A 17,721-nucleotide genomic window follows, 5' to 3' on the forward strand; every position below is an offset into this window, starting at 1 on the left:
TGTTATAATTATTTGTATTAACTATTTATAAGAGTCCAATAAATCCAATTATCCGCCCTAAAACCCCGTGTCTAGTCACTAACGCGTGACAATACGAGTAAGTTTATACATGGGACTAACTAATACTTCTAAAGGTAAAGTTGTCCCTGTGCTTAACTAATTAAGCACTACGCCATATGGGGGAGTGGATGCATAGATCCAATTTTCTTGTCCTCGACACTAGTTCGAGGTGAGTAATAAGATTGTGTTTAAAACTTAAATGGATAAAATTCTAAGCATTGTATTATTTTTAAAAATAAAGTTGATCGTGGATTCAGACGGCTTTTTATTCCTCATTTTTTCTCGCTTTTTTTCGACCTTCCTCAAAACTCCTTGGTGTGTCGCGGTACACCGGTTGAAAATCGCTGGTGTAGTGCTTAATTAATTTAGCACAGGGACAACTTTGCCTTTTTGTTATAGGAGCACGAAGAACAACTTCTTCCGTGCTTAATTACAAGTACTGTGAAGAATATTAAAAATGAACGTTGTGTACTGAACGTAATATTAACTGAACACCGGCGTAGGAATAATCGTCTTAATGTCAGTGTAGAATTCATGTTGATTTCTATTACATACTGTCACGTATTTAGGGCCGTGACCAATAACAATGGGTTCTGGACTGGATGATCTGATTTATTAAATACCTTTTTACAGTCTCTCTTAATCACACTCGATCATACCGCTATCGTTAATCTACCCACTTCGCAAATCACTAGAACATACTGCATTCTCGTCCTTGTACTCTTCTGCATTCTTCTATTCTTGAACTATCAATTATTCTGAGAACCTCGTTATATAGCAGCGGCAAGGACCACATAGAAAACATTTGTCACGTGTTTACCGCTTGTTTACCGTTCCGTTGCCTAGTAATAGATCTACTGTTGTCACGTGATTAAGAGGGAAGGTGTTTACCAGGCAGTTGCCTAGCAATGGGTTCTCTATTATTGCGTGCATGTGTATTGCGGGTATACGTTTACAAGCCGTTTCCTAGCAATGTGTATACAACTTAAATATATTGTTAACAGCTTATTAAAGTTGCAGCGCAAAGTTGGAATCGGAGATGGCAAATCCAGCGGACAGCAGTGATTTTATATCCGTAAATTTATTAGGTGGTGAATACGCTGACATATAAAATGGAAGAAGTGTGTAGGCAATCCAAAAAGGACTGAGGAGGGAAAGAGACATCCACGCCGTCGACCCTCTGCTCATAGCAGNAGGGAAGGTTGCCTAGCAACGGGTTCTCTATTATTGCATGCATGTGTATTGCGGGTATACGTTTACAAGCCGTTTCCTAGCAATGTGTATACAACTTAAATATATTGTTAACAGCTTATTAAAGTTGCAGCGCAAAGTTGGAATCGGAGATGGCAAATCCAGCGGACAGCAGTGATTTTATATCCGTAAATTTATTAGGTGGTGAATACGCTGACATATAAAATGGAAGAAGTGTGTAGGCAATCCAAAAAGGACTGAGGAGGGAAAGAGACATCCACGCCGTCGACCCTCTGCTCATAGCAGTCACCTGTCACAGTGACAGAGCTCTGACGTCATGCATGGACGAATTCCAACATTCGAAATGCGTAAGGCTAGACACGTCTCATTCCAGAGAAATCAGAAAGCGATGGGAACACAATTAACTGTGCTTGCTGACTTCACGTCTGCGCTACGAATTCGTTCAGGTAGCCCACGCTGCGTCTCTGCTATGTCTAATTTTAAACAGCCAAGAGAAATCGTGACATGACTGAGCACATGTGAATTTCGTCAGGTGGCACGGAAGCCCATCGAATATATTCGGATCTCCACAAACAAAAAGTAAGTGTTTCGTGAGCCTGAGGCTAAAAGTTTGACAGATGATAGGAAGCGAACCGCGGACTGGAACAAGAGGGCTAAAGGAAGATAAACACACGTTCAAAGAAATCTATTTGGGACAAGAATTCTCATGTAAATGCATATTATAAGCCTAGAGGTCATTCTAAATTAAGAAATAAACCCGAAAACATGATCTCTACGGTAACGCGACGTTTCGGCAAGTAATCATTAAACTACTGAAAAGTGAAAATTGCAAATTGTCTTACTGCAAGTTCTGTTATTTTATGGGAACATAATTAAACGATCTTCACCAGGAAACAGGGAATTTCAGATGCATTATTGCTTACGGCAATTGCCATAAATCGCAATTTACATACAGAATAATTTAAAACACTACGTTTACTAAATAAACTATAAGAGAGAGGTGTGTAAAATGTACTACTATATACTATATACTATAATGTATATAATATGAAGTGTTCTATCTTTGGGATATAACATCGTGTAGTCAGGTGAAAGTCTACTGACGTTTTGGAGGAACCGACAGGAAGCACGCACAAATTGTTACCTGCTTCTGCTGTTTCCTTCCTTGGCCTATTCTTCGATCCTGAAGATGGGGACGATATGTTCCTCCGAAACATCGGTTGACGTTCACCGAGCTACGCAGCTTTATAACCCAGGAGACAGAACTCTTCGTAGTCACCGCTGCGAGAAGCTCATATCTAATATCTACTCTTATGCAATATACATATTTATACTGGGTACATAATTATCTGGAGCACGCGGTAGCGTAGTTGGTTGAGGAACTATGCTACAAGCCGGCAAGTCCCGATGAGGTGGATTTTTTCAACTGACCTAATCCTTCCAGCCGAATTATGGCCCTGGGATCGACACAGCTTCTAACAGAAATGAGTACCAGGAATCTTCCTGGGGGTAAAGGGCGCCGTCGCGTAAGGCTAACAACTTACCGCCATCTATGGGAGCTTCGACGTCTCACAACCCTATGGGCCGCCATGCAAGTCACAGGGATACTTTTACCTTGCAAAAATCTGTTTCCTTCTGTGGGTCGCCTAGTTACGTTTACAGAGACCTTTCTTAGGAGAATCCCCAACAGTCAGTGCAAATATTGGCCGACGTTTCGAACCCCACGCACTGTTATTGCAGCTGGAGTTATCAGTAGGTTATAACGTCCTGGGATGTGGAGTGCGGCATTTCTTTAGTGGCACATCAGTTCGCGGAATCGACAAAGTGGTTTACAGAAGAGGTGCTTATACTAAAGCTCTCTAGAGATGCTCTGAATTCCCCGACGGTCACGTTGCCGGGCAACGAAATCAAAAGAGCTTACTACACGAAGTCAAGGATGCTGATATGACACAAAGTTTTTCGTGCATGAATGGCGCAAATCTCAACTCGCTACAGCAAGTGCTCAGCGTAATTGCCCAGACAGTATGCATAACACCTTCCATATGCAAAAGGCCCAGATTCACAAGTAAGGCCCCCCATACACACACAGTTTGGCCGTCCGATCGACCTTACAGGCAAAACTGTGACAGTTTACCCCCTCCCTTTCCTCCCCATACACGCGCAGATAAAGCGGGAGGCTTCATGCCACAATCACGGTCTTCCAGCCTATAATGTTGAGTCACACACGTCACGTGCTACGGTCCTGCAGGCAGAACTGACGAACTGACGGGTTTCCCACAGGCCAACAGTCCAAACGATTGGCCGGCCGGCCGCGCCACACACGTCAGTTTTGCCTTTCAGTCTTCAACTGTGCAGGCCGAACTGGAGGCCAAACTGTGTGTGTATGAGGGCCCTAAGGAAAAAAAAAGGCCGCGCCATAGCTCAAGCGGTTAGTTGCTGGCTTCCCACCGCGGCGGCCCGGGTTCGATCCCGGGTCTAGGATGTGTAGTGGACGAAGTGGCGCTGGGGCGGGTTTTCTACGAGTACTTCGGTTTCCCCTGCCAATCTTCATTCCACCAAATTCTCCATTATCATAATCACCCGGGGTAGGTACAATAAGCCAATGAGTGGTCGCCGTGCCGAGTGGACCCAGCTGGACTCCACCCCCCACTAAGCGAATTAAAAAAGGGGGTGGGGAAAACCAAAAACAAAGTTCCCATAAAAATTTTCCTTCTCCCACATGGAAACTCAAAAGGTTCCTCCTTCCATGACGGGTAGGAACTCGGTTATAAACATTCGTATATTTACTCTTCTATAAGCACCATTAAGGTCATTGGATGAACATGGGCAGGGCATGTAGCAGACACCGAATATACGACAGGTACATGAAGAATTTCGGAAAATATGAAGGTAAGACCCAACTTAGTAGACTGATGAGCAAGGGGGGAAATAACAGTCAACTGAGCCCCAAAGAAATAGGGCATGAGGGTGTGTGCCGGACTGAACTGGCTTATAAAGAGAATACTCGTAAAGTGATGGGGTATTTTGAGAACAGTGATGAAGCCTCGGGTTACACAGATATCGCGGGATATAGAGATCATTTGAATGGCTATCCGCTTCCCAAGAAGATCTCTGCTCTATAAGGTTATGTATTCAGCGCTTTTCCTAAGGCCCTACAGACGAATACAAGGATAATACATTGAAACAGGCAAATACCCTTTCCTATTCCACCTTTACAAATCAAAATTCATAATTATTTTATTGCTTATTTGACCTAGATTAATTTGTGGTTGACAGATAATAAACAAGACATTCTGGGAAGAACTGCCTAATTTACTTTGATACCACAAGGACCGCATACAAAATGACGCCTTCAATAATTCTTCGTTGCCGCGGGAACGTCTTTACCGAATGTTTACTTAGAAGCGATAGGGGTATACATAGACCCACAGACACACGAGTCCAACAATTTTTCTCTTGTTACGGGTATTCTTTGCCGCGGGAAAGTTTTTACGGAACCGTTGCCTAGCAACGAAAGAAGGGGATACGCTTCACCAAGCATTTTGCCTAGCAATGATAGGGGGGATAGACTTAAGCTTTGGTTTCCATTTTTAAATTTCGTCTTTGATATTACAACACGTTCTACACGACACACCGCCACAACACACCAGCCCTCGACTCTAGCTTTACAGCACTGTTCACCGTTACGACGGTAGTCTTTTTCTTTCCGCTGTGTGACGTCATTCACAGTCATATTACGGCCGCTGGATTACGGTACCGCTACCCGAGGAAACTAAAGCTTTACAGTCACAGAGACTGATGGGAGAGGTTTATGAAGTACGCCGTTGAGGTGGGTTCAGGTTCCATAAAGATTAGTTCAAGCATTCGAAAGTTAATAAGGAGGATTCACAGACACAAAAACAGCATGGAGATCGCACAAGCCTACTATCATTTTTCCAAAACAAGGAAAGTAGGCTCTAATAACATACAACAAGAAAAGAATTATGATCTTGCGGTTCTTCGTTCTTTATCCGAATTTCTGTTGCCATAGAAAGGGGAGTTAGTCTTTTACAAACGAGGTCTTCAATCAGCTGATAATGCAGCTGTGCACTCTACACAAAATTTGTCTGAAGTTCGGTTCCCATGGAAACGATCGCCTGTGACGCAACACCAGACTAGTTAATCCTCCTCGTAAGACCCTCTTCACTTTCGTGCATAGTTTCAATTGCATGGAACGTAAAAAAAAAATCTTAAACGGAGGCAAATGAAGTAGGCCACAAGCGTTCTGGCTAGTTGTTATATAGGAAACCCCGTAAATTTATCTTCGTATACCAGAATAGAGTGACAGCATGATCTCTCTTGGTCACTGTTACGTATGTGTATAGAAATGAAGGGAAACGAAAACAAAACAAAATTAACGGTCCTCATTTCTGACCAGTCTTTACGAGTACCATTCGTATGCTTTCAATTATTTTAAACATAGCATACCAACAAAGGGCCGATCACAGTAGCCAGCCGGTCTAAGGTTCAAACGCTGGGATCCTGGATTCGAATTCCACTCGAGGCATGAATGTTTGCGTTTACTCTGTTTGTTTTGTCCTATATAGGTAGCGGCCTTGCGCCCTGGGCTGATCCTCCGTCTAAGGAGTACTACCGACTGTCTATAAGATTAAGAAACTGAAGTGAAACAAAATGTTTGACAGATGCCCAACACTCTAGACGGAGCAGGAGGAATTAAATAAAAAAATCCGTGGCCTGTAGTCCGCAAGAGAACTATACCGACCGAGCGACCGCCGCTTGTTGGCGAAGTTAGTGCCAACTTTTGCTGATTGAGAGCATCACGTGGTCAACGCAACGGATCCCCACGGCCTTTAATCTCGGTTTTCTAGACCAGAGCCGCCATTTCCTTGAAATAACTCCTAAATTATCCTTACTAGGCTGAGTGGACCCCGTTCCAGACCCACTACTTCTCAGAAAATCTGGTAGCGCCGGGTATCGAACCGGGGGCCTCAGGAACTCTACCCACTAGACCACAGAGACCGTTGGAATTAAATAATAAAGAATAATATTATCAGCCAAGAGTGTAAAATCTGCAAGAAATCAACTGAAAGCCCTGTAAACTTATATGGGGCGAGGAACTACATAATGCACACACCCATATGCCACTACTGCGCTGAGCTCTAGCCAGGTACTGCCGACTTTATCTGCTACTACCCACTTGCATCGACAGAAGCCGTCCATTAAGACCATACATAAGCTCATTATAACCAAAATACGGACGTAGACACTGCTTAATACCACTGCGGCTTGTAGCTCCGCTTCTGCGAAGTAGTACATGATCAAACGTTTTCATCTGGTTGCTCTTGTGGTAACGCGACTGCCCTTCAAGCAGATCGCAGATACTTCCCATACTTTTCGGCCTAAGTGAGAGTCTGTGAGGCAGATCTGTGGCAGGACTACACGGCACTTGTCTCAAATGCCGAACTAAACGTGTTCATCCCTTTCAGAATTAGCAGAGACATAGAGAAATAGATACGATCAACGTTTAAAGACATCAGACTCTTGAACCGTGTGACTTTACATCTGTAGACACTAACAGGCCAAGAGTAAGAAGCAGTGGTGATTTTGTGACCGAGATATACGTTCAAGATTCTGAATTCGTTAAAGAAGGACGAAAATTTGCTTTCCCCCACCCTTTTCGCTTCCACTGTGGAGCATAGGGCTGATTTCTCAGTTTCCTTGATCATTTTTACAGACAATAGGACACCTTGGACGTGTGATCAGCCCATCGCAAGGCCTCTACCTAAACACAGGACAACATAAACACAGAATAAACGCATACACACACCAAACATCCATGCCTTGTGTGGGATTCGAACCCACGATCCCGGTTTCCGAGCGAGCGAAAACAGTTCATGCCTTAGACCACGCGGCTACCGTGAAAGGCACGAAAATTTGTTTCAAATTTCGAAATGTGATCACAGCAGAGGCCAATATGCCCCTGTGTGAAATTAATTCAACAATTAAGCACTAGGCCATGAAGACATATACTGGAGTGGAGGTACAACTCAACTATTGACTTTCGCAACGTATGGTGGTGAGTTGTCAGCTTCACGTTGAGACCGCTTTACCTCCGGGTAAAGAGCCCTTGTACCCACTGGATAAGAAGGTGGGTAGGCACCAAAACCGGTCTGCATGTTGTGGAGTGGACACTACTGTACACAATTTTACTGTACAAGCAAATGGGCACGCATTTCTGACACAAACCTACTGTATCAAAACTAACTGCACTGCAAAATAGATACTATAAAGTTAGAAATATTTTCCACTGCATTTCGTTAAATTACAAAACAGGCCTTTACTTACTTAGTGATGGAGCTGAGCCCTTCTGGAGGAGCCGCCAATTCTGCAGCTACTCAAGAATTTCCCAGCATTTTATGGAACCCGTAAGTTCATTACCGTGTTAACAAGAGCCCTCCACTAGTACCTATCCTACGCCAGATCAATCAAATCCATACCATCCCATCCTATCTCTCTAAGATCCATTTTTATATCGTCCACCCATCTACACATTGGTCTTCACAGCGGGTTTTCTGGGTTAAAAATTCTTGTTTCTTGCTCCTATACAATGAGCCATTTCTTTAGTAAAATGTTCGATTTGAGCTTCGTATAATTTGTAGAGTTTTTATTGCGCCGTTACGGAACCAAAATTAAATTCCCTCGACAAACTTCGATATAAACGAAGCTAACTCAAGATTTGACAATGTAATCTGTAGTTTCAACATCATCAGGGATGGCGCTACAGGACACGAACCGGAATCACCTCGCAATCCATTTCGCTGAAGATACGTTAGATATAAACCAACTTAATTCTTGATGTCTGAAGTATCCGGTTTCACCATGGTCACTATCTCCATTTCAGAGCATGTGAAACCTTCCTGTTCCGGCTTCAGCTTCCCGTCTCATTCTCGGATGACCTATGTCTCCTTTTCTTTTTTGTGTATAAACAATTATCGCACAGTTGGATCATCCCATGTAATTATTCTTCATAGGTCAGTCATACTGCAGCTAGGAGTCTAGCCCGGTGTGACCCCTAATAATACTAAACTAAAGGTAAAATTGACCTTGTGCTTAATTAACTTTCTTTAATGCTAGTGGGGTGGGACTAAGTCCCGTGTACTGTGGCCACTTCTGGCCTATTGTACCAGCCCCAGATGATTGATGAGGGTGATTGTGGAGCAATTGGTGGAATGAAGATTGGCAGGGGAAACCGAAGTACTCGGAGAAAACCTGCCCCAGCGCTACTTTGTCCACCACAAATCCCACTTGACCAGACCCGGGATCGAACCCGGGCTGCCGCAGTGGGAAGCCAGCGACTAACCGCTTAAGCTATGGCGCGATCTAACTTAATTAACTAAGTACTGTGCCATGAAGGCATACGGGAGAGTGGAGATATAACTCCATCATACTTGACCTCTGCACTAAATGAAGGTGAGTGTTCAGCTTCACGCCCAGGCCGCTTTATTCCCGGAGAATATGCCTCCGGTACCCACCGGATATGAGAATGGTTGGTATCCAGAGTCGGTTTGGACGTTGTGCCCCTGCCGCAAATCAAATTCCGGTCGTCCAGCCAGTAGCCCGTGGCTACACCGGCTCCGCTCTAGTAAAACATTTAGGCCAAGAATGGTTAAACAAAAAGGAAATTAATAATAATGCGTGGAATTTATTCTCCATTCAGTTACAGTATGAAGAAAACAATGCTGACTTCACAGTACAAAATATTAATGGTGTAGCGAGAAATGAATGTTCAAGCCTCGTCGTCATCCAGGCTGTAGCAACGCTTCTCTGCCAGAACAATTAATGCGTCAAAGCACTCTTTCTCCTACGTCATCGTTACGTCTTTACAGCCAACATATGAGGTACAGTCCTCCAGCGGCGTGGGTCCAGACCTCAATATATCATGTAAAAATTCAAGGTAGAATTTCTGTAAATCATTCTCGCCCCAGTGAACTCAGATCCGTCCAGAATAACGTTCCACACAGTGGAGAGAGTGCCAGGCAAGTAATGGCTGGGTATATAGAATGGATATTTCCACTATCATGAAAGAATATTTTTCTCCTTTCTAAGGGAGCCTTTTAAGTGCATTTTTCTGCTTTCATGTCGTCTTTTATTTCATGTTCTACCTCCTTCTTCAACATATATATTTTCATTCGTCCATAAAACAAGTAGAAATGGCGACAATGCCATCTCCTAAGGTTTCACTGCTGGGGGGGGGGACTTTTATATGTAGACTCTGTTTCACATCCAGACACGTTTTCATACCCATGCATCATAGATATGAAAATGTAATGTTCCAGAATTGAAATAAGTGTGTTGATATTTCGCTAAATTATCATGTGTAATAAAATTGAAATTTAACGTTATTTATGTCTTCATTTCATTTCAGTATATAAAATTAAAATTTAAAGACATGATATCCTAGGATACGCATATTATACTACAACTTCATGTAACATGACTTCCTAATGTTATATTTAATGATGCGAACAGTTTCCAAGATCATACACGGTCGAGTGATAAGATTACTGAATGAGCCTGGCTCAGTCTACGCACAAACCTGGTAGTTGGCTAGAAGGTCGCAGGAAAACCAGGGACGAATCCATCACCTGTATCGAGATTTGAACCCTGGATCTTTTTAATTCTGATGAGTAGTACTGACTCCTTCACCACGGTGTCAGGCACATAATCAGCACACAAGAATGACACGGAGCTCTATAGTTAAGAGTCAGGTCAATTTTGGTTAGTTCTGACTCCAATTTTCGTCAACAGATGGAGCTCATGAGCGCTATACGTTGAAATACACGAAGGAGATTATGTAGAATAAGGGCAACTTCAGTTTAAAGGAAATGTCATAAACGTAGATGATGCCGCGTATATAAAACAAGAAATGTTCTCACTAACAGCTTCGACAAATTTAACATACGTCTGTGAGGGCATTATTACTAAAATGCATTAAAATTTAGGCCTATACAACTAAGTTCAAGGATACAATCGTTTTTCAAAGCTTTTGAGGAAATTCCCCAACTTTTAATGAGAACGCAAGCTTCATTACAATGCCCACAAGAGCCTACAACTGAACCACACTCTGAGCCTGTCCTTACCGACAATCTATCTTACCCCTAAGAGACACTCCATTTCTCATGTGAATATAAAGTAAAATATAATTTGGATATTTTTAGACATAGTCACACTGAGCGTGCTGTCAACTGTAACAGTTTGATCGTGTGGTAGAATTCCACCTGAGGCAGGAATGTGTATCCTGATTTGTCTTATTTTGAGTTACTCTGTGTAAGCAGAGGCTTTGCGATAGGCCGACTCCCTGTCCTAGAAGTCCAACTAATTATCCGTAAAAGTAAGTAAAGATATCCCTGTAACAGGCCGTGGAGGCCCACAGGGTTGTGAGATGTTGAGGGTCCCACATTATTTAGACAATCGGCTCATAGATGGCAGCAAGGCTGCCAGCCTTACGCGCCGGCCGCCCTTTACCCCTAAGAATATTACTGGTACTCATTTCTGTTAGAGGCTGAGTCGACCCCAGGGCCATAGTACGACTGGAAGGATTAAGTCAATTGAAAAATCCCATTACCTCATCGGGATTTGAACCCGCGACCTTCCGGCTTGTAGCATACCCCTCAACCAACTAATTATCCGTAAGATACATAATTTCAGTAGTCAATTATGAAAGGGGATCACACCAGAGGGCCTAATCCGTAAACTAAAAATAAGAACTTAGAAGAGGGTAGGGTAATTTTTCTGAAATGAAGGGTACCAAGCTTTCCCAGAGTTTGATCTGTTTTTAATTTAATTACAAACGAACTTTCTACTTGCAGTCGTCACCGGACATTTTAATGAGATGCAGAATATTCAGACATCATGTATATTTATATATTTTTTTAGTATTCAGAACGAATATCAGTGATAGATCTCACATACTCGTAGTGATAACGAGACATACATTTTGCATTCCAGCTGGGCCATCTCTAAACGTGTTTGTGCTGATGCGGGGAAACATTAAGCTGGAAGGAATCCAGGTCGATACCACACTCACGAGAGATGTCACCACTATTCTCTCATTTCCATAACGTTAATATTTTCACCTTTGAAATCTCTACTGCGAGATATCTGCAGTCTGCGGCTTTTAATAACACCATTACCACAGCGAGGAGTATGGGGGTTGTGTATTGCAGGTATGGGGTAGACTGGGTTTTATGGGACGCATCAAAGTGAAGTCTGTCTTAGGCAGGTTTCCCCTTATCGCGAATATAAAACGCCTGCTTCTTACAAATGCGATGCTCCAGGCAATGCAATATACGTAACTTCACCCTCTTCACCCCAACCAACCCCCCCACCTATTCGCCTTCCAATTTTCCAGTTATTCCACATAGAAGATTCGATAAGACATTCAAATTGTCGATTAAAGTATTTTTAATCACGTTTATTGCTCATAACACTTTATGTGCACATAAATATATATATATATGGAATATTAAGAGGCAGAAATGACCTGTGTTCGTCACACGAGGTAGCGCGGTATATAATCAATGCAATATGGAGTTATGGCACATTTTGTTGGAAGGTAAACGCAGATGTTTGATGATAAGAACAAATATCACAATCTTCCAATTTCAAATATGGATATTGATCAGCACTTAATGACACGTGTTCTGACACAATACTATTGTCAGTAAGCCCACATTTGGGTGGCAATTACGTTAACATGTAAACTGTAAACTGTAAACTGCGACCATGGATTTTATACTATAATCGCTCGTTTGTTCCAGCCATCATTTTGCCAATAACTTTTATAACATAATTTCCCCATCATGGTAATGGGTACTGAATAATAATCGATTCTGTCTGTCTGTCCATCTATCTATCTATCTATCTATCTGTCTGTCTGTCTATCTATCTATCTATCTATCTATCTATCTATCTATCTATCTATCTATCTATCTATCTATCTATCTATCTATCCCTGTTGCTCCCACTTGGAGCAAAGGGCATCCGTGAAACACTTCGCTTTACTTCAGTTTCTTAATCTTAGACAGTCGGTAGGACTCCTTGGACGGGGGATCAGCCCGATGCAAGGTCGCTACCTAAAACACAGAACAACATAAACACAGAATAAACGCACACAGACATTTATACCTTCAATATGCTTCGAACCCACGATCCCAGTGTTCGAGCGGGCGAACACATTACACCGTGCGGCCACTGTGATCAACTAATAATCTATTATCCTCTGCTTATTGGTAGTTTCTTGCTTAGCTTAGCCTTTGATCTAAAAAACGGAAGCGATACGTTACTCCGAAAAGGCTGCGTCCTTTAAAAAAAAAACTAAAAAACGTCATAATCCAGAAGTTTGTAATCCTAACAGTGATTCCAGTTTGTTATCTACTACAAGCAGTATTGTACCTTACAATACCACTGTTGATAAACGGGATATTCAGTTTTAGCCTACTTTCCTTATTTGGAAGAAATAAAAGCAGACTTATGATATCACCAGGCTGTCTGTGTGTCTATGTATCCGCCCCCCAATTTCTTAGTGCCTGGACCAATCTTTATGACACTTGGTATATATAACAAGCACCTGAACCCGTCTTCATTAATCTTTCCCGACAGTCCGTTTGTCTGAATGTGTATGATGTCATCCTTGCTAGGCAACGGCTCGATAAAAAAAATTAACGGGGCACCGAATACACATGCAACAATATAATAATTGTTGGACACATCGTTTTTAAACTAATATCCTATTAAAATAAATAAATGTATATTTCACAGAAGATTCTGTTCTCATTACAGATATTATACGGTGTCTGCAGGAGGGATGATCGATGTATAATTAACTGGAAGGGATTTGGAAGCAGTCGTGGCCTAATCGCAGTACTATCCCAGTATTTGACTGGAGGTACTGAATAAAACCACGAAAATCTTCAGGATATCCGATGTAGCTGCCGAGATTCGAACACGGCACATCGCCAACCTGTTTGGTGAAAGACTGGATTGAAGGGAAGCTTACAGTGATATACACTTCCGATTGGGCGCAACCGCTGAGGTTCACAATCTGGATCTTCTCTGCTGTGTATTAAAGAGAACATACACGTACTTTACACGGAGATAATGGAAACTGCGCTAATAGACCATTAACTCTGAAAGCTAAGCTGGACTTGAAGTTAACGTAGCGGTGATTGCCGTGAAGTCAGGTAGCTATGTTTGCTTCGTGCAGACTGGTTGCTTGGCTTACTCACTGACCCTTAGATTGAGGTAATATGTTCATCCGAAACGTCGGCGAACTTCTGTCGGAGTAGACAGCCTCCCATTCCAAAAAACACAGCTCTTAATTCTGAAAGCGTCTTGGTTTTAGCTAGAAAGTTGTCTTCGCTCTTATTTAGGCAGAAAGCCATACAGATGTATGGGGGGGTGGAGGTAGAGTCTCAGCAAAACTGGCTTCTGCGCTAGATGGAGGTGAGTGTCAGATTTAGGCCTTGGTCACTTTACCCATCGGATAGCAGGCTGGGTGAGTGCCACAGCCGGTCCGGACGAAGTGACTAAGGTCAAGATCTGTTCCCCCGGCAGTATCTGAACGCCGGTCTTCCACTCTGTGTAATCCAGTCGCTATAATTTACTGACTGAGCTATCCCGGCACTAGATTTTTCGCGGAAATCGGTAGAAAATGTCTCATGCATGAAAATATTAAAAACCTTCAGTTTTCTCTTATAATCCGAGGTATCACGAGTATTTATTCAGGTACTCCAGCTAAATGTAACAGCTAGAGACGAAATTAGACGTAGATAATAGAAGGGAGTGATAGGGCCTCTAGTCTGGTACTTTAAAGCTGTCTCTGTATCAGGTCGTGAAGGCCAATAGGGTTGTGAGACGTCGAGGCTCCCACATTTTCTCTAGACACTCGGCTCATAGATGGCGGTAAGGTTATCAGCCTTACGCACCGGCCGCTCTTCACCACCCAGCAAGATTCCTGATACTCATTTCTGTTAGAGGCTGAGTGGACCCCAGGGCCATAATGCGGCTGGAAGGATTAGGTAAATTGAAAGAAATCCACCTCCTCGGTACTCGAACCAGTAACCTTCCGCCCTGTAGAATAGTGCCTTAACCAACTTCTGAAAAGGCCCTGAGTCAGTACTTTGGATATATCCCCATTACTACGGATTCGATATCATCAAAGAAAGTTACACAACACATGAAAATTGCATCACTCAAGTGTCCTGTCTGTGAAGCACAGCTCACTGTACTCCTACGTTCGTCTTGCAAAAGGGTGCAGTGAATAACACTCTGATACAATATTGTGTTAGTTTCTACAGAGGAATGAGTCGCGAAAGAAAAGTAATTTGCTGAAATGTAAGATTCCAAATCAAAATCAAGTACCAGAAAATATGCAGGTATTTTAGTAATTCACTTCCATAAAAAAAAATGACAACTTCAGTATATATCAGTAATAAAGTCTGTTTTCATTTTTTCCCCCAAAGTTTGGTTAGTGACTCACTCTTTTTTGCAAAAAAAAAAACTGTAAAATATGTACACGGTTTTCCAAAATAGTAGCTCCGTGGGGGAAAGTCCTACTTGAGTTACTGACAGCCCTTCGTCTGATCAAGAACCTAAGCGCCTCCTATGTAACCCAAGGTTCCATTACTCCATTCACAGAACCTTATTACTGGACTGATACAAGTGAGTTCAGTCCACACCCTCACATATCTCAGCTTTGATATCGAGCTTCATATTATCTCCCGCCTAAGCCGAGGTGTTTTGTACGTTCTTTAAAAGCACAACCAATATTTCAACAAGTTCTAATCTATTTTTGACAGCTTCAAGGCCCAGCGCATGCAATAACTTCAAGAAGGCCTCTGCAGTAGCTAATCCCAATGGCCGCGTGGTCTAAGGCATCAACTGTCTTCGCTCGCTCGAAAGCTGAGATCGTGTGTTCGAGTCCCATTCAAGACATGGATGTCTGTTTACGTTTATTCTGTGTTTGTGTTGTTCTGTGTGTAGGTAGCGGCCTTGCGACGGGCTGATACCCCGTCCAAAGAGTCCTACCGACTCTGTATAGGAATAAGGAACTGAAAAAGCAGCCAAGGTCTAACAAAAGGAATGCAGAGCTAAAGATAGGCCTGTACAGTTTCTATTATACCATGCGCTGTTGTTCTATAACCACGTAATTCCTACAGTTGATACAGAATTGTTAAAAACCTACAAAACCCTCGACGTACCTACATAGCTTATCATTCAATATCCGGAGGGGTTACAGCGAAGCTCACAGGAAGCAGCCCGACTACGAACATAGTAAATATTTTATACAAATTTGATTTTGTTTCATATAAATACTCATCTATTGGATTAGAGCGAGTTGATTTTCAGAGTACATAGAATAAGATTACTTTCGCGGGTCGACTAACACAATCCAAGTTACATTCGTGCAGGAAAACTGAATAAACACGTGCTGATTGTTTGGACACGGGCGGATATGAAACTAGACCGGGTTTTATTTACACTCTTAAGCACAGACCGCTTTATTACATGTACGAGTATACCAACAGACTTAGAGAAATAAAGCTTTTAATTAAGTATCTGTCCTTATATGTCGTAACACTTCTCGACGGGCTTATACAATTTGTTTTTCTTACGAAACTACTGCAAATATGTACAGAAATCCTTCGTATCTGGGAGGTACCGACTTCTCATCTCTGTCCATAGATCCATTAACCTAAGAATTTCTAAATTTTTCATTACCTCCAGTAACTTAATATATGTGACGACCGAACCCATTTTATATCCTATACAACTGGATAGGTAAAGCTATCCCTATAACAGGCCGTGAAGGCCCATAGGGTTGTGAGACGTTGAGGGTTCCACATTATCTAGACAATCGACTCACAGATGGCGGTGAGGTTGTCAGCCTTACGTGCCAGCCGCCCTTTACGCCCCAGCAAGATTCCTGGTACTCATTTCAGTTAGAGGCTGAGTAGACCGCAGGGCCGTAGTGCGACTGGAAGGATTAGGTAAATTGAAAAATCCAATTATCTCATCGGGAATCGATCCCGGGACCCTCCGGCTTTTAGCATAGTGCCTCAACCAACTATAATTTTCTAGTCATTCGATAATATACCACATAAACATCTGGTATAGCGCCGTTTTGTAATCAGTGGAAGTGGGTTAAATAGCAGAAAGTCGATCCGTATGACATTCATCAAGGCGGTTCTTCTGTGTCGTTTGGAAAGCTTGCAGGAAGTTCGGAAACATTCCATTTGGGCAATGCGCCGGTATGCAGACAAGCAAGTAGTTGATGCGTACCGTCAAAACTAGCCAAAAGCCGAAAATTTGCCGGTGTAGTGTATATTTTAACCCTGTGGCTAAAACCGGAAAATGTAATTTCAGAAGAAGCACGTGTCGGTGGAGTCTAGGGTATGAAATGTCTTCTGCCGCTCAGTCACTGAGATCGAGGTACGGATGTCTGCCCACGTTTGTTTGTGTTGTCCTGCGACGGGCTGATCCCCAGCCCAAGCAGTCCTACCAACTGCCTGTAAGATTCATATTTACAGAAATTTTCTGGTCGCTGAGTGATATTTTCAATCGAAAAATAAACTTTCTCGCCTTCTGTCGCTAGTGTAAGCCTTCCGTTCTGCTACAATACGCCGTCAAGTCCTGCGAAAGTCAACCGATGTTTCGGACCTAACATAATTCTCATTTTGCCTATGGTTCTGTATTGGTGTGAAACTTGGTCTCTGACATTACGGGAGAAACATGGACTGGGGGTGTTGAGAACAAGGTGTTGAGGAGAACATTTGGACCGAAGAGAGATGAAGTGACAGAGGTTGGAGAAAACTGCATAATGAGGAGCTTCATAACTTGTACACTTCGCAAGGTATAATTAGAATAACCAGGTCAAGGGGGATGAGATGGGCAGGGAATGCAGCATGAATGGAGAAGAGGAATACATATAGGGTATCTAGTGCCGATGTCAAGAATGTGGAGCTATATCTCTACTCCCCCATACATTCACGGTATGGTGTTTAATTAATTATGTATAGGAACTTCATTTTTTACATTTTATTTAAATGAGAATAAATCTGTATCCAGTAATGACACATCACTTTCTCGCCTTAAGGTTGACCAAAACATACAGTACTAAGAGGAAACACGCCTTTTAATTCGAAATTGTGACATGATGGAAAATGTTTGCGTCTGGTTTAGAATCAATATATCAGATTCAATTTCAAAAGTAAATTCATATTGTATAATTCCATAATGTTGCTCACTACAGTAAACAGCATAATTCTTCTCGCTGGTGTAAATCTTCCTAGACTCGACTAGTTACAATCCCGATAATGGCCAGGGCTGTAATGAAGCTTTCCCATTATCTCTATAGCCTTTTGAATTTCAGCGGCATCACATGAAAGC

This window comes from Cryptotermes secundus, unplaced genomic scaffold (genome assembly GCF_002891405.2).
Source record: "Cryptotermes secundus unplaced genomic scaffold, Csec_1.0 scaffold97, whole genome shotgun sequence".
Lineage (NCBI taxonomy): Eukaryota > Metazoa > Arthropoda > Insecta > Blattodea > Kalotermitidae > Cryptotermes > Cryptotermes secundus.